This window comes from Piliocolobus tephrosceles, chromosome 3 (assembly GCF_002776525.5).
Source record: "Piliocolobus tephrosceles isolate RC106 chromosome 3, ASM277652v3, whole genome shotgun sequence".
NCBI lineage: Eukaryota > Metazoa > Chordata > Mammalia > Primates > Cercopithecidae > Piliocolobus > Piliocolobus tephrosceles.
The window spans coordinates 85,995,087-86,012,914 of NC_045436.1; the positions used below are offsets into that span (position 1 = coordinate 85,995,087).

At 37.6% G+C, this 17,828-nt stretch overlaps 1 protein-coding gene across 3 annotated transcripts in view; it reads right to left on the bottom strand.

Annotated features, from left to right (window-relative positions):
* TBCK (TBC1 domain containing kinase) overlaps positions 1–17,828 on the bottom strand; it is a 269,659-nt gene that overhangs the window by 85,697 nt on the left and 166,134 nt on the right. The gene's annotated exons all lie outside the window — the stretch shown is intronic.

Sequence of the window (17,828 nt, forward strand, 5' to 3'; positions counted from 1 at the left end):
ATCATAGAAAAACATATTATCCCCAGTAATAGAATATCTTGATACCAAACAATACAGCATATAAGAGAAGAGGAAACTATCTAATTTTCAGTGTATTGTGTAATTCAGTGGTCTCCAACCCCCAGGCTATGGACTGGTACTGGTCCATGGCCTGTTAGAGACTGGGCTACACAGCAGGAAGTGAGCGGCAAGAGAGTCAGCAAAGTTGCATCTGTATTTACAGTTGCTCCCCATTGCTCCATTACCGTCTGAGCTCTGCCTCCTGTCAGATCAGTGGTGGAATTAGATTCTCATAGGAGTACAAATGCTGTTGTGAACTGCATATGTGAGGCGGTCTAGGTTGCATGCTCTTTATGAGAGTCTAATGCTTGATGATCTGTCACTGTCTCCCATCACCTCCAGATAGGACCATCTAGTTGCAGGAAAACAAGCTCAGGGCTCCCACTGATTCTACCTTATGGTAAGTTGTATAATTATTTCATTTTATATTACAATGTAATAATAATATAAATAAAGTGCATGATAAATGTAATGTGCTTGATTCATCCTGAAACTATCCCCCCAACCCCAAACCCAGTCCATGGAAACACTGTCTTCCAGGAAACCAGTCCCTGGTGCCAAAATGGCTGGGGACCGCTAGCGTAACTGATTCTTTACTATTGAGGTTTACTTCTTTATTATTTACACCTATAGGAAAGTATTATTGTTTTGATTGACTGCAAGCTCCTGACTCAAACATGTAGAAAGAGATGAGGCAAAGTTTTCTTTATGAAAGTGCTGTGTTTTTAGAAAAAACACCTCTTTTAAGTACATTTCACTTTTCTTTAAATATAAATTACTGTTGTTTTGAATTGCATTAATTTTAACTCAGGTAATATGAGAAGCTGCACTGTAATTAGGCATATATAGTAATTAAAGAAACTGGTTCTAATATATGTATTGGACTTTTATAATATAATTTATGTTATATATAAATGGTTGAGTGGAAACTTGATTCTCAGAGATGAATAAAGAGCATCCTAATGATTTCTTAAATAGTAAACCAAACTAACAATGTGTTTTAACTGTGAAGGAGGTAAACTCAAGACTCCAGGCTATCAAACCCATCCACTGGTTTGTGTCTATGATATGGCATAAAAATGATTCAGACTAAGGGCTGTTTACAATTATTCTCTATGTTTCTTAGCAGAAAGAAGGATGAGCCTTCCCCCATAATAGGCAATGCAATACAACACAACTAAATTCAACACAAATTTATTGAGCACTAGTGATCTCTTGAAATCTTACGTGACATGACTTGAGAATTTAAACACTTCAAAAATTCAAGTGATTAAAATATAAGGATTCAAAAAAGTTTTCATTTATATGTTTCATAAGTTATCAAAATAGTCTAATAATTATCTCATTTACTCATTTTCTCTTTTTTCTCAGTTGCATTGTGGAATTCTACACTTAGAATGTAAATTTTAGAATTTCTAGGTAAGAAAAAATAAACCATACAAATCATTTACCAGACAGATTTATTTTTAAAAAATGGTTTTCAATTGGAGTTTGATGTCAGCTCTCACTCCGTGGGTCTCCTCAGTTGTACTCTGAATTCTTCAGTGGTAAAGTGCTTGTTCTCTCATTTCATTAACTTTCAAATAGAAATGGAAATTGCTAAGCTTTATGGGGTTATGGCTTTCAATAAAAAATAGGCATTAAGCATCTTAATTTTTTAATATTAAGAATTAAAGCTACTTAAACATCCTGAAATTAAAAGTGCTTCAGAAAGATTAAAGAGTTTTGAAATCAGCAAGCCATACAATCAATGCTTCCATCTCCTTTTTCATTAGATTGCAATCTCTACAGGTATTTTTTCCAGCCTTCACATGAAGTCATACATTTATGAAGATAAAATAAAGAACTTTTTGATTAACCTAGTTCCACTTTTGGTCATTTTGTGATGAATGTGGCATTTCAAACTGAAGTTTCATCTGAGTGAAAAGAGTGCCCTGGCTAATGAAGAAGAGGATTTGTCCAAAGTATTTTCTATGAAGAACTGACTGATTTAAATAAAGATTTGACCTCAGCATTGGTTCCAATCAAATGCGTCATATGGGAGGAGTTTTTCAAAGGAAAGAGTATTACTATATGAAATGGTAAGAAGAGAAGGAGAGGAACTGCTGACAAATTTAAATGTTCTAAACTTCCATGAATGTGTATGTGTAAAGAACTTTAATGTATACAAGTTCTTCTGCAAATTAATTTTAGGAGATTAGTAAATTAAATTTAGAACAAAGTATACTACTTTGCTTTATGAAGAAAATAATTACAATATGAAAAACACAGAATTTAGTTTTTCATAGTTTTATAAGCAAATTTACTATTCATTTAAAATTTCCACTTAGAGGCATACAAGTAAAACTGCACAACTTTTGTCTTATTTAGTATTATAGATATTGTGTGTCTATATCACATTTTCCTTGTGTGAATGGGGGTTTCAAATTCATGAGACTTTGTTTATGGGTAATGGACAAGATTTAGGATAATTATAAAACAACACTGGAAATGTCCATCAATTTATCATTTCTGCCCAAAAGCCTTTATATACACTGCATGTTACGCTGAGATGTCCACCCAGAAATAAATCCATGTATTTACAGCCAACTGATTCTTGACAAAGCTGCCAAGAACTTTCAGTAGGGGAAGGGACAGTCTTTCCAATAAATGGTACTAGAAAAACTGAATATCTATATGCTAAAAAATGAAACTAGACCCCTCTTACTACATGCAAAAATCAGATAAAGATGAATTAAAGACTTAAATATAAGACCTGAAACTATAAAGTTACTAGAAGAAAACATTGTGGAAATGCTTCAGGACATTGGTCTGGGAAATGATTGTTTGGATAAGACCTCAAAAGCACAGGCAACAGAAGCAAAACTAGACCTAGAATTACATCATTCTAAAAAGCTTCTTCACAGCAAAGAAAACATCTCAGTAAAAAGACAACTTACAGAATGGGAGAAAATATGTGCAAACTCTCCACCAGACAAGGGATTAATAGCCAGAATATATAAGGAACTCAATAGCAATAATAAAATAATCTGATTTATGAATGGGCAAATGATCTGAATAAGCACTTCTCAAGACAAAATATGCAAATGGCCAAAAGGTACATGGAAAAAAAAAAAAAAGGTCAACACCACTAATTAACAGAGAAATGTAAATCAAAACCACAATGTGGTATCATCTCTCCTGGGTTAAAATTGCTGTTATCAAAAAGGCAAAAAACACGGATGTTAGCAAGGATGTGGAGAAAGGAGAATGCTAGTACTCTGTTGGTGGGAATGTAAATTAGTATAGCCATTTCGGAAAACAGTATGGAGATTCCTCAAAAAACTAAAAACAGTTGCACCATATGATCCAGCAATCCCAGTGCTGGGCATATACCCAAAAGAAAGGAAATGAGGATATCAAAGAAATATGCACTCTCATGTTCATTTTACAGCACTATTCACAATAGCCAAGATACAGAAGCTAAATGTCTATCAATGGATGAATGAAGAAAATGTATATTTATTAATATACACAATGAATTACTATTCAGCCATTAAAAAAGAATGAAATCCAGCTGGGTGCAGTGGTTCATGCTTGTAATCCCATTATTTTATTGTGCCACTGCACTCTAGCCTGGGTGAAGGATCGAAACTCCATCTCAAAAAAAAAAAAAAAAAAAAAGAATGAAATCCTATCATTTGCAGCAAAATGGATGGCATTGGAGGTCATCGTGTTAAGTGAAATAAGCCAGGCACAGAAAGGCAAATATTTCGTGTTCTCAATTGTACATGGAAACTAAGTAAGTTGATCTGATGGAAGTAGAGAGCAGGGCAGCAGTTGCTGGGAAAGGGGGACAGGGTGAGTTCGGGACATAGTGGGAGAGTGGTGGGGTGGAGGTGGTGGTGTTGTGGGAGATGGGGATGAAGAGAGACTGGTTAATGAATATGGAAATACAGTCAGACAGAAGGAATAAGTTCTAGTATTCAATAGCACAGTAGAGTGACTACAGTTAACAATAATTTATAGTGTATTTCAAAAGAACTAGATTTGAAATATTTCCAACACAAAGCAATGATAAAGACTTACGGAGTAAATCTATATAAAGTATTTAGAATGGTGTCTGACAAGATATGTGCTCTATAAATTATTATCTTATACCTCTTTTCTCACCCCTCACCATCTTGCCCCTTATGCTTTAGCATTAGCACACTACTTGCCTTTTCATGCCATTGTGCCTTTGCACATGTTGTTCCTTCTGCTTAGAAAGCCACCTGTCCATCTAATAAATCCCTGCTTGCCTTTCAAATCTCAGTTCAAACACTACTTTCTCTGTGAATAAAGCTTTTCTTTTTAACTTCTAAGTTTCTCTTCTATGTCTTCACAGGTATCTGGTATACATCTTTATTATAATGAGATGGGTCATTTCCCACTATACTAAAAGCTTCTCATGCATGAGAAAAATTATTTTTATACCTTGTTTTCCTCAGGACACAGTGTATTATCTGACACACAGAAAGTATTAAGATATATATATATATACTGATTATAAAGGAATAAAATAGAATTTCCAAATTATCTACTTTTCATGAGTAACTTTGTGCTATGAGGTATGTATATGTTACCAAAACAGTGTGGACATACCTCTATTACAGTAATTACTGTTTGTGAGATATTATCTATTTCTCCACTTGACTTACAATCAGTCTCCTTGAATGGAGGTTCCATGTGTTTTCATATTTGTATCTCCAAAAGTTAGCACAAGGTCTGGCACAAAAAAACTCAACGGATATTTGAAAAATGAATGAATGAGTGAATAAACATATGATTAAATGATTCTGCAGAGCAGAATCAATTCTTATGTCTGGATTATCAGACAAACTCTTCAGGGATGCTAAGTCATCACATGCTCTCTGGCATCTGAGTACCATGATGGTTAATAAAGAACACTAAAATGTACGTCTGCCTCAGTAATTTGTCAACAAAGTCATCTTTTGTTTCCTCAACTGAAAAATTAGAGATGACAGTTGCTACCATATAAAGCTTTCAAAACTGTGCTCTAACTGAAAGAAGTTGGGTGGGCATGGTGGCTCATGCCTGTATTCCTAGTACTTTGGGAGGCCAAGGCGGGCAGATCACAAGGTCAGGAGATCGAGACCACACTGGCCAACATGGTGAACCCCATCTCTACTAAAAATACAAAAATTAGCTGGGTGTGGTGACGCGTGCCTATAATCCCAGCTACTCAGGAGACTAAGGCAGGAGAATTGCTGGAACACAGGAGGCAGATATTGCAGTGAGCTGAGATTGTGTTACTGTCCTCCAGCCTGGCGACAGAGCAAGACTCCGTCTCAAAAAAAAAAAAAAAAGAAGTTATGTGAATATAAAGAAGGCCAAAAAACCCCAAAATATCCCAAACTATCTTTAGGAAAATAGGCAACATAATTTAATAATAATAAATATATCAATGAAGGTAAAAACAGACAAATAATAGAGTTGACATTTTGGGGAAAACAAAAAGCAAAGTTCAAAAATCTGTAAATGGACTGTGAGTGTGCATGTGTGTGTGTGAGAGGGAGAGAAATTACAAATCAGAAAAACTGTGTTTTTATATTCTTTTTCTTTCTCATTTTTAGTCATATTATGAGACCATATATAAGCATACAGAAATATTTAAAAAATAATATAATACTCTGTACAATTCTATAGTAATACATTAAAAAATATTGATCCAAATATTCCCCAAAGAGTAGAAAACCTCAGAAAAGCTATATGTTCATAGGCCTAAGTACACCTGAATAAACTGAGGTGTGTGCATGTGTGTGTTCACGTTTGTGTGTGTGTGTGTATGTGTTCAAAAGTCATAGAAAACCTTAATAGGCCTTTTTAAATATAGTTAAAATTTTAAAGTTTTCAAATCATTACATTGAAGAAAGGTGACAAGCACAATTTTTTCCCAAACAATTCTATCTCATTTTCAAAGTATAGGGAATTCTCATGATATAATAACTGCTCAAAGGCAAAAAAATTATTGAAAAGTGCCCCAGGCCATTTTATTTATGAAGCTGCCTTAAGCTAATATTTAAATCTGACAAGGATAGCACTATACACACACACCCCCAATATTCCTTAGAAAAACAGATTTTAAGGCTCTGAAAACTGTAAAGGCTGAATGCAATAGTGGTTGTTAATACTTCCATAAAAATGACTTAGGACATATTTCAGGAATGAAAGATGATTCAATATTAGGAAAATTTTAAATATAGTTCATCAACTTAATTGGTCAAAGGATACAAATATGTAATCACCACTGTAAGTTACATAAGGCCAGATGTGATACAAATTCACATCGACTCCCAATTTTAGAAAAAGAAAACCCCATTGTAGACGCATATCAGAAGAAAACTTAATTAGAATAATGAAACATGTTTTTTTGAGACAGCTATTCTTTATCTTAAATATTTGACATTCTACTTATCAATGAATCACTAGAAGCAGAGTTATTGAAATCAAGATGTATATAGTCTTAGAAAACCCAGAATAATCCGAGGAAAATCCAGTAAAACTGCAAAGAATTTCATTAGGGTTTAGTTACAACATACACACAACAAAATGATTAGCTTTTCTATATGGCAGCAGTAGTCAGAAAATATAATAGGCAAAAGCTTACATTCATTATATCAAAATATTCATCCAAAATAAACTACCTAGAATTAAGCTTATATTTAAAGAAAATGAAATAGTTTCATGCAAGACATTTGAAAAAATGAGGAGGGGGATATTAGATGCTTTCTAGAAAGATTCAATATTATAAGAACTTTGTTTTTCCTTAGGGCAATATATATATATTATAAGTGTAATCAAAATCCTAAAATGAATCTTTTTTTTCTATTTTGAAACTTAAATTTTGAAGTTTATTTTACAAACTAAATAGACAAAAATGCCAAGAAAAGATTGGAAAATAAATAAAAAACAATGTCATATATTAAAACTGTATAAAGTTAATACTGTATGATATTGCATCAGGAAAGACTAAAAGATTAATTGGATATAATGGAATGCACAGAAGCAGACTCAAATACATATAAATATTTGGAAAAGAAAAGGATGTCATGTCAAATCACTGGGTGATTGGAAATGGCATCATTCTATTATTTTATTCTTTATTATTTAGAATATAATAGTGGGATAACTTGTTAACTGGAAGAAAGTAAAACTGTGTTTCTATCTTACATAATACAGAAAAATGATTTATATAGACTAAGCACTTATTTTATTTCAATTTCTGGGATACATGCGCAGGACGTGCAGGTTTGTTACATAGGAAACATGTGCCATGGTGGTTTGCTGCACCTATTGATCCATCACCTAGGTATTAATCCCTGCATGCATTAGCTATTTATGCTGATGCTCTCCCTCTCTCCATACCCTGGACAGGCCCCAGTGTGTGTTGTTCCCCTCCCTGTGCCCACGTGTTCTTGTTGTTCAGTTCCCACTTATAAGTGAACATGCGGTGTTTGGTTTTCTGTTCCTGCGTTAGTTTGCTGAGGATAATGGCTTACAGCTAGATGAAGCACTTCTTAAGTACAAATAAATGAAATCACAAAAGAACAAGAAAAAGTATTGATGACTTGAAACATTTACGTGTATAGCAAAGATGAATTCTTAAAGAAGAGTAATGTATGTGAATAAAACAAATTTAAGATCTCCTTAATATAAACAGATTTCTTGTAACAAATAAAATCCTGCTTAAAAAAAAGAAGGGGAGATACAAACATATACTTGACAAAAGAAGAAACATAAATAGGTAATAAAAATGTTTTACCTCATTAATAATCACAGAAATACAAGTAAGTATTTACAGTCATAGAAATACAAAAAGTAGGTAAGTATTCTGGTTATCTTCTGTTTGCCCTTCCCGACTCACTCTCCACTGGTCTCCACCTTGCTTTCTGTCCTAGGTGGCAACCTGTTTAGACTGTGTCAAGAGGGACTTTCAATCCTCTGGCTTTAAAATGGGTACAGACAATGGGGAGAGTGAGGTCACAGTATTCATTCCCATAGTATATTGGCTTTGTTGTATCCCTTGACCAAAGGTCACTGTGCTTCTCAAGATAGTGCTCTCTACTTGCCTTTCTTATCCATCTTCTGGTAACCACTTATTCCCTTAACTAGGGGTGGTAATAGGTCTGTAACTAATATCCATAATTTACTCCATTATCTCTTTCATTTCTCCCCAAATGCACCATCTTGTAATTACAATCTCTAAATAAATTCATTTTAAGTATCTTAATTTGACGGTACTAAGTTTTGATGATGGAAAGAGATACCTACTGAATGTATAAATCAACATAAACTTTCTAGAGAAAAATTTATAATATGTATTAAAATATGCACATCTTTTAATCTAGAAATTTCTTAGAAATTTGTTCTATGGACAGTTACAGATTATACAAAGTTGCACAGAAAAAACATTTATCAAACACACTGTTTTTCTTAAATTGTGAAAAACAAAAATGTTAATACACAGTAAAAGAGGATAGAACAAATAAATAGCACTGAACCCATGTAAAGAAATCCCATTCACCAATTAAAACTATGTTTAGAAAAAATATTTCCTAATGAAGAAAATGTTCAGGATATATTATTAAGGGGATATTATATATTACCAAGGGAAAAAAGACCCCACAATACTATAAATAAATTATGGACCACTTTGGTGCTAAATACATACAAACACACACGCACACCACAGAAACTGCAAAAGTGGTTATTTCTGAGTAGTGGAATTAATTTTACCTCTGTTCTTCCTGATTTTCTGTGTTTAGATTTTATTCATTAAGGATGAGCTATTTTTGAATAATTAAAAACATAAAAATATGCAATTTGTTTTCAATCAGCCTATTAAACTCTCTTCCATACTTCATAACTATGAATCTAATTGTTTTAAGATAATTCTGATGAAATGTTTACAGCAATGTAAAAAGACTTTCCAAATGAGAAGTCATGACTATACTTATAATAGGTAATCAGATCTGGCACTGAAAAACATGCAGAGATGTTAAAAAAAATTTTATTTTAAAATTCAGATTGATATGGACTAGCTGTGTCCCCACCCAAATCTCACCTTGAACTGTAATAATCCCCACATGTCAAAGATAGGGCCAGGTGGAGATAACTGAATCATGGGGGTGGTTTCCCTCATGCTGTTCTCATGGTAGTGAATAAGTCTCATGAGATCTGATGGTTTGGTAAATGGGAGGTCCCCTGCACAAGCTCTTGCCTGCCGCCATGTAAGATATGACTTTGTTTGCCTTCCACCATGACAGGCCTCCCAAGCCATGTGGAACTGTGAGTCAATTAAACATGTTTCCTTTATAAATTACCCAGTTTGGGGTATGTCATTATTAGCAGCATGAAAAGAGATTAATACAGTAGGCCAGGCGCAGTGGCTCATGCCTGTAATCTCAGCACTTTGGCAGGCCGAGGCAGGCAGATCACCTGAGGTTGGGAGTTTGAGACCAGCCTGACCAAGAGTGAGAAAACCCGTCTCTACTACAAATACAAAAATTAGCTGGGTGTAGTGGCTCATGCCTGTAATCCCAGCTACTTGGGAGGCTGAGGCAGGAGAATTGCTTGAACCCAGGAGGCGGAGGTTGCAGTGGGCCAGGATCGCATCACTGCACTTCAGCCTGGGCAACAAGAGCAAAACTCTATCTCAAAAAATAAATAAATGAATAAAAATACACAAACTGATACCAGTAGAGCGTGGTGCTGCTGTAAAGATGCCCAAAAATGTGGAAGCAAGTTTGGAACTGCGTAACATGCAGAAGATGGAACAGTTTGGAGGGCTCAGAAGCAGACAGAAAAAGGTGGGAAAGTTTAAAACTTCCTAGACACTTGTTGAATGGCTTTGACCAAAATGCTGATAGTCATATGAAAAATAAGGTCCAGGTTGAGGTGGTCTCAGATGTTGATAAGGACCCTGTCGGGAACTGGAGTTAAAGATCACTCTTGCTATGAAAAGTGACTGGCAACATTTGCTCCTGCACTAGAGATCTGTGGAACTGTGAATATGATAGAGATGATTTAGGGTATCTGATGGAAGAAATTTCCAAGTTGTAAAGCATTCAAGAGGAAGCAGAGCACAAAAGTTTGAAAAATTTGAAGGCTGACAATGTGATAAAAGAAAAACCAATTTTCTCGGGCAAAATTCAAGCCAGCTGCAGAAATCTGCGTAAGTAATGAGGGACCAAATGTTGATCATCAAGACAATGGGGAAAATGTCTCCAGGGTATGCAGGAGATCTTCACAGCAGCCCATCCTATCACAGGCCTGGAGGCCTAGGAGCAAAAAATGGTTTTGTGGGTGGGTCCCAGGGCCCCACTGCTCTATGAAGCCTCATGATATGGTGCCCTGCATCACAGCTGCTTCAGCTCCAGCCCTGGCTAAAGAGGGCCAATGTACAGCTCATGCCTTTGTTTCAGGGGGTGCAAGCCCCAAACCTTGGTGGCTTACATGTAGTGTTGGTCCTGTGGTGCACAGAAGTGCACTGAAGTCAAGAATTGAGGTTTAGAAATATCTGCCTAGATTTCAGGGGATGTCTGAGACACCTGGATGTTCAGGCAAAAGTTTGCTGCTGGGGCAGAGCTCTCATGGAGAACAGCTATAGAGTACTGCCTAATGGAGCTGTGAGAAGAGGGCAACAGTCCTCCAAACCTGAGAATGGTAGATCCACTGACAACTTGCACTGTGCGCCTGGAAAAACCACAGACACTCAATGCTAGCTCATGAAAGCAGCTGGGAGTGGGGCTGTACCCTACAATGCCAGAGGGGCAGAGCTGCCTAAGGCTGTGGGAGCACACCTCTTGCATCATGTGACCTGGATGTAAGACATGGAGTCAAAGGAGATCATTATGGAACTTAAAGTTTAATGACTACCTTACTGGAGCTTTAACTTGCATGGGACCTGTGGCCCTTTTGTTTTCGCCAATTTCTTCCCTTTGGAATGGGTGTATTTACCCAATGCCTGTACCCTACTGTATCTGAGAAATTACTAACTTGCTTTTGATTTTACAGGCTCATAAGCAGAAGGGACTTGCCTTGTCTCAGATGAGACTTTGGACTGTGTACTTCTGAGTTAATGCTGAAATGAGTTAAGACTTTGGAGGACTGTTGGGAAGGCATGATTGGTTTTGAAATGTGAGGACATGAGATTTGGGAGGGGCCAGGGACAGAAAGATATGGTTTGGCTGTGTCTCCACCCAAATCTCACCTTGAACTGTAATAATCCCCAAGTGTGAAGGGGATGGGGTCAGGTGGAAATAATTGAATCATGGGGGTCCTTTCCCCCATACCGTTCTCATGGTAGTGAATAAGTCTCATGAGATCTAATGGTTTTATAAATAAGAGTTCCCCTGTACAAGGTCTTGCCTGCTGATATGTAAGATGTGACTTTGCTCCTCATTCACTTTCCACCATGACTGTGAGGCCTTCCCAGCAAATGGAGCTGTGAGTCAATTAAATCTCTTTCCTTTATAAATTACTCAGTCTTGGGTATATCTTTATTAGCAGATTGAGAACAGACCAATACACAGATAAAGTCTAAAAATGATAAAAAGAGATCATTAAATAGGACAGGCTTTCATGCATTCAAGGCTGGAAAACACACAAAAGATAACATATACAAGTCAATAAAAAATGTTTTAGGTTCACTGAAATGTTTCATTGGTAAGGCCTACTCTACCATTTGCATGAAGAAATTTTTAAATAAACTGATGCTTATCTACATTTTCACAAAACATATTTAGAATTTAGAGAAAAGGGCCCATTGGCTACATATAAGAATATTTAGGCTGGGCGTGGTGGCTCATGCCTGCAATCCCAGCACTTTGGGAGGCCCAGGCAGGCCTTGGTCACTTGAAGTCAGGAGTTCGAGACCAGCCTGGCCAATATGGTGAAACCCTTTCACAACCAAAACTACAAAAATTAGCCAGGCGTGCTGGTGGGTGCCAGTAATCCCAGCTACTCAGGAGGCTGAGGCAGAAGAATTGCTTGAACCCAGGGGGTGGAGGTTGCAGTGAATGCAGATGATGCCACTGCTCTCCAGCCTAGGTGACAAGAGCGAGACTCCATCTCAAAAACAAAACAAAAAGCTGACTAGGTACTAAATAGTTTGTTTCAGCATAATGACAGTACACTTTTTGTTTTGAGGACAATGTATAAAAGTAAAACAGGTTTTTTAAAGTGACATATAATGTTTCTAGGAGGGAAACTAGATTAACAGAAACATGCTAATGACCACAGTGCCAGGTACACTAACAGCTTAAATTCTTTATATTTCATTTGCATACTCCATGGTAATTATAATATCATCCTGCCCAGAGAAGGTGCTAAAAGGTTTGATAAACGAATGTAAGCAAAAAAGGATGCTGAGTGACTGGGTGCAGTGGCTCACACCTGTAATCCCAGTGTTTTGGAAGGCTGAGGCACGTGGATTACGAGGTCAGGAGATCGTGACCATCCTGGCTAACATGGTGAATCCCCATCTCTACTAAAAATACAAAGAATTCGCTGGGCGTGATGGTGGGTGCCTATAGTCCCAGCTACTCAGTAGGAGAATGGCATGAACCCGGGAGGCAGAGCTTGCAGTGAGCTGAGATTGCGCCACTGCACTCCAGCCTGGGTGACAGAACGAGACTTCGTCAAAAAAAACCAAAAACAAAAACAAAAAAAACAAAGGATACTGAGTGATGTTGTCTCTAAAAGGCTCTAATATGCTAGCCTGCTATAAGTGAAGCTACCAACAAAAGCTGTCTAAGGACTAACTGAGAAGGGACAGAGTGACTCTGCTGCTTCTGACTATCACCCCAGCATCCCTTCTCCTCCTGGCCTATACAAGGAGATAGGTTAGGGGAAGTGGGTAATTGACTTTGTGGAAAACACAGTATTCAAGATACGATGTATCTCCATTCCCAACCTACAGGTTAGAGGAGCAGGTATTTTTAGCCACTCAAATTCTCCCCTTGCAAGGCAAATGTGGAGAAGTTCCCAGGACAATCATTGTAGAGATTTGGGCATACCTAAAAGAAGGGGTGGGTGACATTCTACACTGCAGTGGAATGTCTACTTCAGCAGAAGACATTAATTTACCTTGTACCTCTCTGAGCAGGTGAGAATAGGGAGAGAGATGGTAGTACCGAGAGAGTGGGGGGTAGGCACCTATCTTCATGACTTTTCTTTCCTAAGCTGTAAAATGAGAATGATGCTGCTCCCCTATTTACCTCACAAAAATACTGTGAGAATCAAACAGTACAATCAATCTGAAGTGCTTGGTAGACTGTAGATCTTTACATAAAATAAGTTATTAAAAACGATCCCAAATGAAGCAGCTTTAATTTCCCGGTAAAATTATCTTAATATCATCTAAATTTTGAGTAAATCATTAACTGACAAATATTTGGTGAACTAGCCTGTGCTGGCCATTTTGAGAAAGATGAAATATCATTTCTACCTCAAAGACTCCATAATCCAGTTGGGAAGGCAAGATTAACAGGAATGAATTAGTAATAAAAGTATACAATAATAATAGAAAATATATAAATATTTTGTATACAATAAATGTATACTTGTATAAATTTACTTACTCATTTCAGTCTTACAATAATCCTGAGGGAGGTTCTATTATTTTATTCATATTATAGATAAGGAAATTCAGGTGCAGAGAGGACCTGCCAAAGGCAATATAACAGTAACAGAGTCAGGATTCAAATTTGGTCAGTCTGGCTCTGGAGAATGAGGACTAACCACATCATTACCCTGCCTCTCTTGTAAGATTCCATGTATGGAACTAAAGGTATATACCTTGAGAACTCAGGGAAAGAATGAAACACAATATGGGCAGAAGTAGTTAGTAATATATTGGTGGAGTAAGTGGCACTTGACTAAGGAAAACCAAGTAGGGTTTGGAAAAGAAGAAAAGAGAAGGAAGACTGTTGTAGAAGTGGGTTACTATAAAAGTTGTGGAGAAGCATAGAAAAATTGGATAAATAGTTACTGAATACCTATTAGGTACCATGCACGGTGCTTGGGATATTTCAATTAACAAAACAAAGATACTTGTTCTTATAAAACTTAAAGTTAATGGGTGTAAAAATGACAATGGAGAGACTAGTTTCACTGAGTTGACCATCCATCCTGAGAATCAGAGAAAAATAGTATTGAATAGGTAGACAGGAGCCAGATTATGAGACCTCTGAAAGACAGAGAAGTCTGAGGATATAAATCAAACTTACAGATATGTACGTAGGATTTTTTCAGGAATGTGTCACATACTAATAACAGTATCTTAGGAATATTAATTTGGCTGTTTTTCCAAGAATGAAATAGAAATGGGAAAAATTAAAGGGAGTAATTGAGAGCTTTGCTCTATATCTCCTTTTTTTCTTTCAGTTTTTCCTTTTCTTTTTTCCTTGGTCTATAAATACATGCATTTCTTTTTTTTTGTTTATTTTGTTTTTTTGTTTTTTGAGACAGAGTCTTGCTCTGTCGCCCAGGCTAGAGTGCAGTGGCACAATCCGGGATCACTGCAAGCTCTGCCTCCCGGGTTCATGCCATTCTCCTGCCTCAGCCTCCTGAGTAGCTGGGACTATAGGCACCCGCCACCACGCCCGGCTAATTTTGTTTTGTGTTTTTAGCAGAGACAGGGTTTCACCGTGTTAGCCAGGATGGTCTCGATCTCCTGACCTTGTGATCCGCCTGCCTTGGCCTCCTAAAGTGCTGGGATTACAGGCGTGAGCCACTGCGCCCAGCCAAATACATGCAATTCTATCCTATCTACAGTAAACAGAAGGTAAATTAAAACAATAAATAATAAAACTACTCTTCAAGGAGTGAATCACTCCCAAGCTACTACCTCTCTACCTCCTTTTCTTCTCTACTTTCTCCTTCACATTGTCTCCTGAACTCACTGCAACTTGGTTTCTGTCATGATACAGGAGGAGTGGTTCATTTGGCCAGAAAAACAGTGGAAAATTGGGGAACATTTCTTTGAAAAAGTAATATTTCAGTGGAGATTCAAAGGATGAATAGCAGTTTGCCATATAAATAACTGGGGGTTTTCAAGTATAGTATTTTGTGTGAAATTGGGAAGGTACTTTGATTCTATTTCTAAGGCACTGGTTCTACCTTTAGGAGGTAGCTAAAGAAATCCTCTCATTTAAAGTCTTTTCATTCCCCTCCTCCCCCACCAACTTAACCTGGTATGAATGATGCAGAAATTTCAGTCACCATCCTATTTTAATTTGAATTCTAATTTAATTTTGTAAAGTTTAGTTCATAAGTAGCCAATCAAAGTTTCTCAGGTTTATAGCCCCTACTATATAAATCACTGCCCCTGGTCTCTTTCAATATACCATGAGCTCCTTGAAAACAGAGGCTTAGATTGTTTCATACCTCCATGCCCAGCAGAGAGCCTGGAACTCAGTAGTTATTCAGTAAAATTGGTTGGATTAATGAAATGATAAAGAAAGATAGATATATGAGAGGCTGTATAGGAAAATATAGAAGGAGAAAATATACAGGAGTTAAAGGTCAAGGATGAGTAAATAATGGCTCTTAAGTTTTGAACATGGTTGATTGGGAAAAAAGATACTAACAGTGACAGATGACAGATAAAAGGAAGGTATGTTTAAATCTAGATATGTGAAACTGAGATGGTACAGGGTCTCAAGTTCACTTATCACTGTCAAAGATGTAGTTAGAGATAAAAAGTGGCATTTGGAAGAAGTCATGGTTAGAATATCATATTCTTGGAATGATCAGCATAGAAATTGCAGTTTAGGTTATGAGAAAGGATAAACAATTTAAAGAAAAAAAATTGGCAAATATCCCAATTTTGGCAGGCAATCTATATAATGCTGAGAAAAATCTTAAACTGTGTAATATTAATAAGGCTTGTAAAAACATAAAGTTGAGATTTTTAGGGTAATATTAATCAATTCTCATTTTTCCAAATGTTTACAATAAACAGACTCTGTTTTCTTAGTGCTATTTCAAGCTCCTGCAAGAGGGGGTACAGGCTTTGTAAATAGCACAGACTATCACTCTCAAAGAAATTTTAATAAAGAAAAGTTACCTTCAAAAGCTATCAATCTACAAATATCATTTTTATCCATATACTTAAAACAATAAATTGTTTCAGTGACATTTTCATGTTTTCACTTCTCCCTCTTAGTTTTAGAGTAAACAGAAAGAGGTTTCTATTCATAAAATTTAGAAATACAGCATCTGGGGGCGGAGCAAGATGGCCGAATAGGAAGAGCTCCAGTCTCCAACTCCCAGTGCGAGCGACACAGAAGACTGGTGATTTCTGCATTTTCAACTGAGGTACTGGGGTCATCTCACTAGGGAGTGCCGGACAATTGGTGCTGGTAAGCTGCTGCAGCCCAACCAGCGAGAGCTGAAGCAGGGCGAGGCATCGCCTCACCTGGGAAGCGCAAGGGGGAACTAGGAACTCAGTTCCTAGCCAGGGGAACTGAGACACACAACACCTGGAAAATCGAGTAACTCCGACCCCAATACTGCGCTGTAAGCAAACGGGCACATGAGGAGAATATACCCCACACTTGGCCGGGAGGGTCACACCCCCACCAAGCCTCCCTCCTTGCTACCACAGCAGTCTGCGGTGATCTAACGGCAAGGCAGCAGCGAGGCTGGGGGAGGGGCGCCCGCCATTGCTGAGGCTTAAGTAGGTAAACAAAGCCGCTGGGAAGCTTGAACTGGGTGGAGCTCACAGCAGCTCAAGGAAACCTGCCTGTCTCTGTAGACTCCACCTCTGGGGAAAGGGCACAGCTAAAAAATAACAGGGGAAGCAGCAGAGGCCTGTGCAGACGCGAACGACTCTGTCTGACAGCTTTGAAGAGAGCAGTGGATCTCCCAACAAGGAGGCTGAGATCTGAGAAGGGGCAGACTGCCTGCTCAAGTGGGTTCATGACCCCTGAGTAGCCTAACTGGGAGACATCCCCCACTAGGGGCAGTCTGACGCCCCACACAACACATGGTGGAGTACAACCAAGAGAGGAAACTTCCAAAGTAAGAATCAGACAGGTACACTCGCTGTTCAGCAATATTCTATCTTCTGCAACCTCTGCTGCTGATACCCAGGCAAACAGGGTCTGGAGTGGACCTCAAGCAATCTCCAACAGACCTGCAGCTGAGGGTCCTGACTGTTAGAAGGAAAACTATCAAACAGGAAGAACACCTATACCAAAACCCCATCAGTACGTCACCATCATCAAAGACCAGAGGCAGATAAAACCACAAAGATGGGGAAGAAGCAGGGCAGAAAAGGTGGAAATTCAAAAAATAAGAGCGCATCTCCCCCTGCAAAGGAGCGCAGCTCATTGCCAGCAACGGATCAAAGCTGGTCAGAGAATGACTTTGACGAGATGAGAGAAGAAGGCTTCAGTCCATCAAACTTCTCAGAGCTAAAGGAGGAATTACGTACCCAGCGCAAAGAAACTAAAAATCTTGAAAAAAGAGTGGAAGAATTGACAGCTAGAATAATTAATGCAGACAAGGTCATAAACGAAATGAGAGAGATGAAAACCGTGACACGAGAAATACGTGACAAATGCACAAGCTTCAGTAACTGACTCGATCAACTGGAAGAAAGAGTATCAGCGATTGAGGATCAAATGTATGAAATGAAGCGAGAAGAGAAACCAAAAGAAAAAAGAAGAAAAAGAAATGAACAAAGCCTGCAAGAAGTATGGGATTATGTAAAAAGA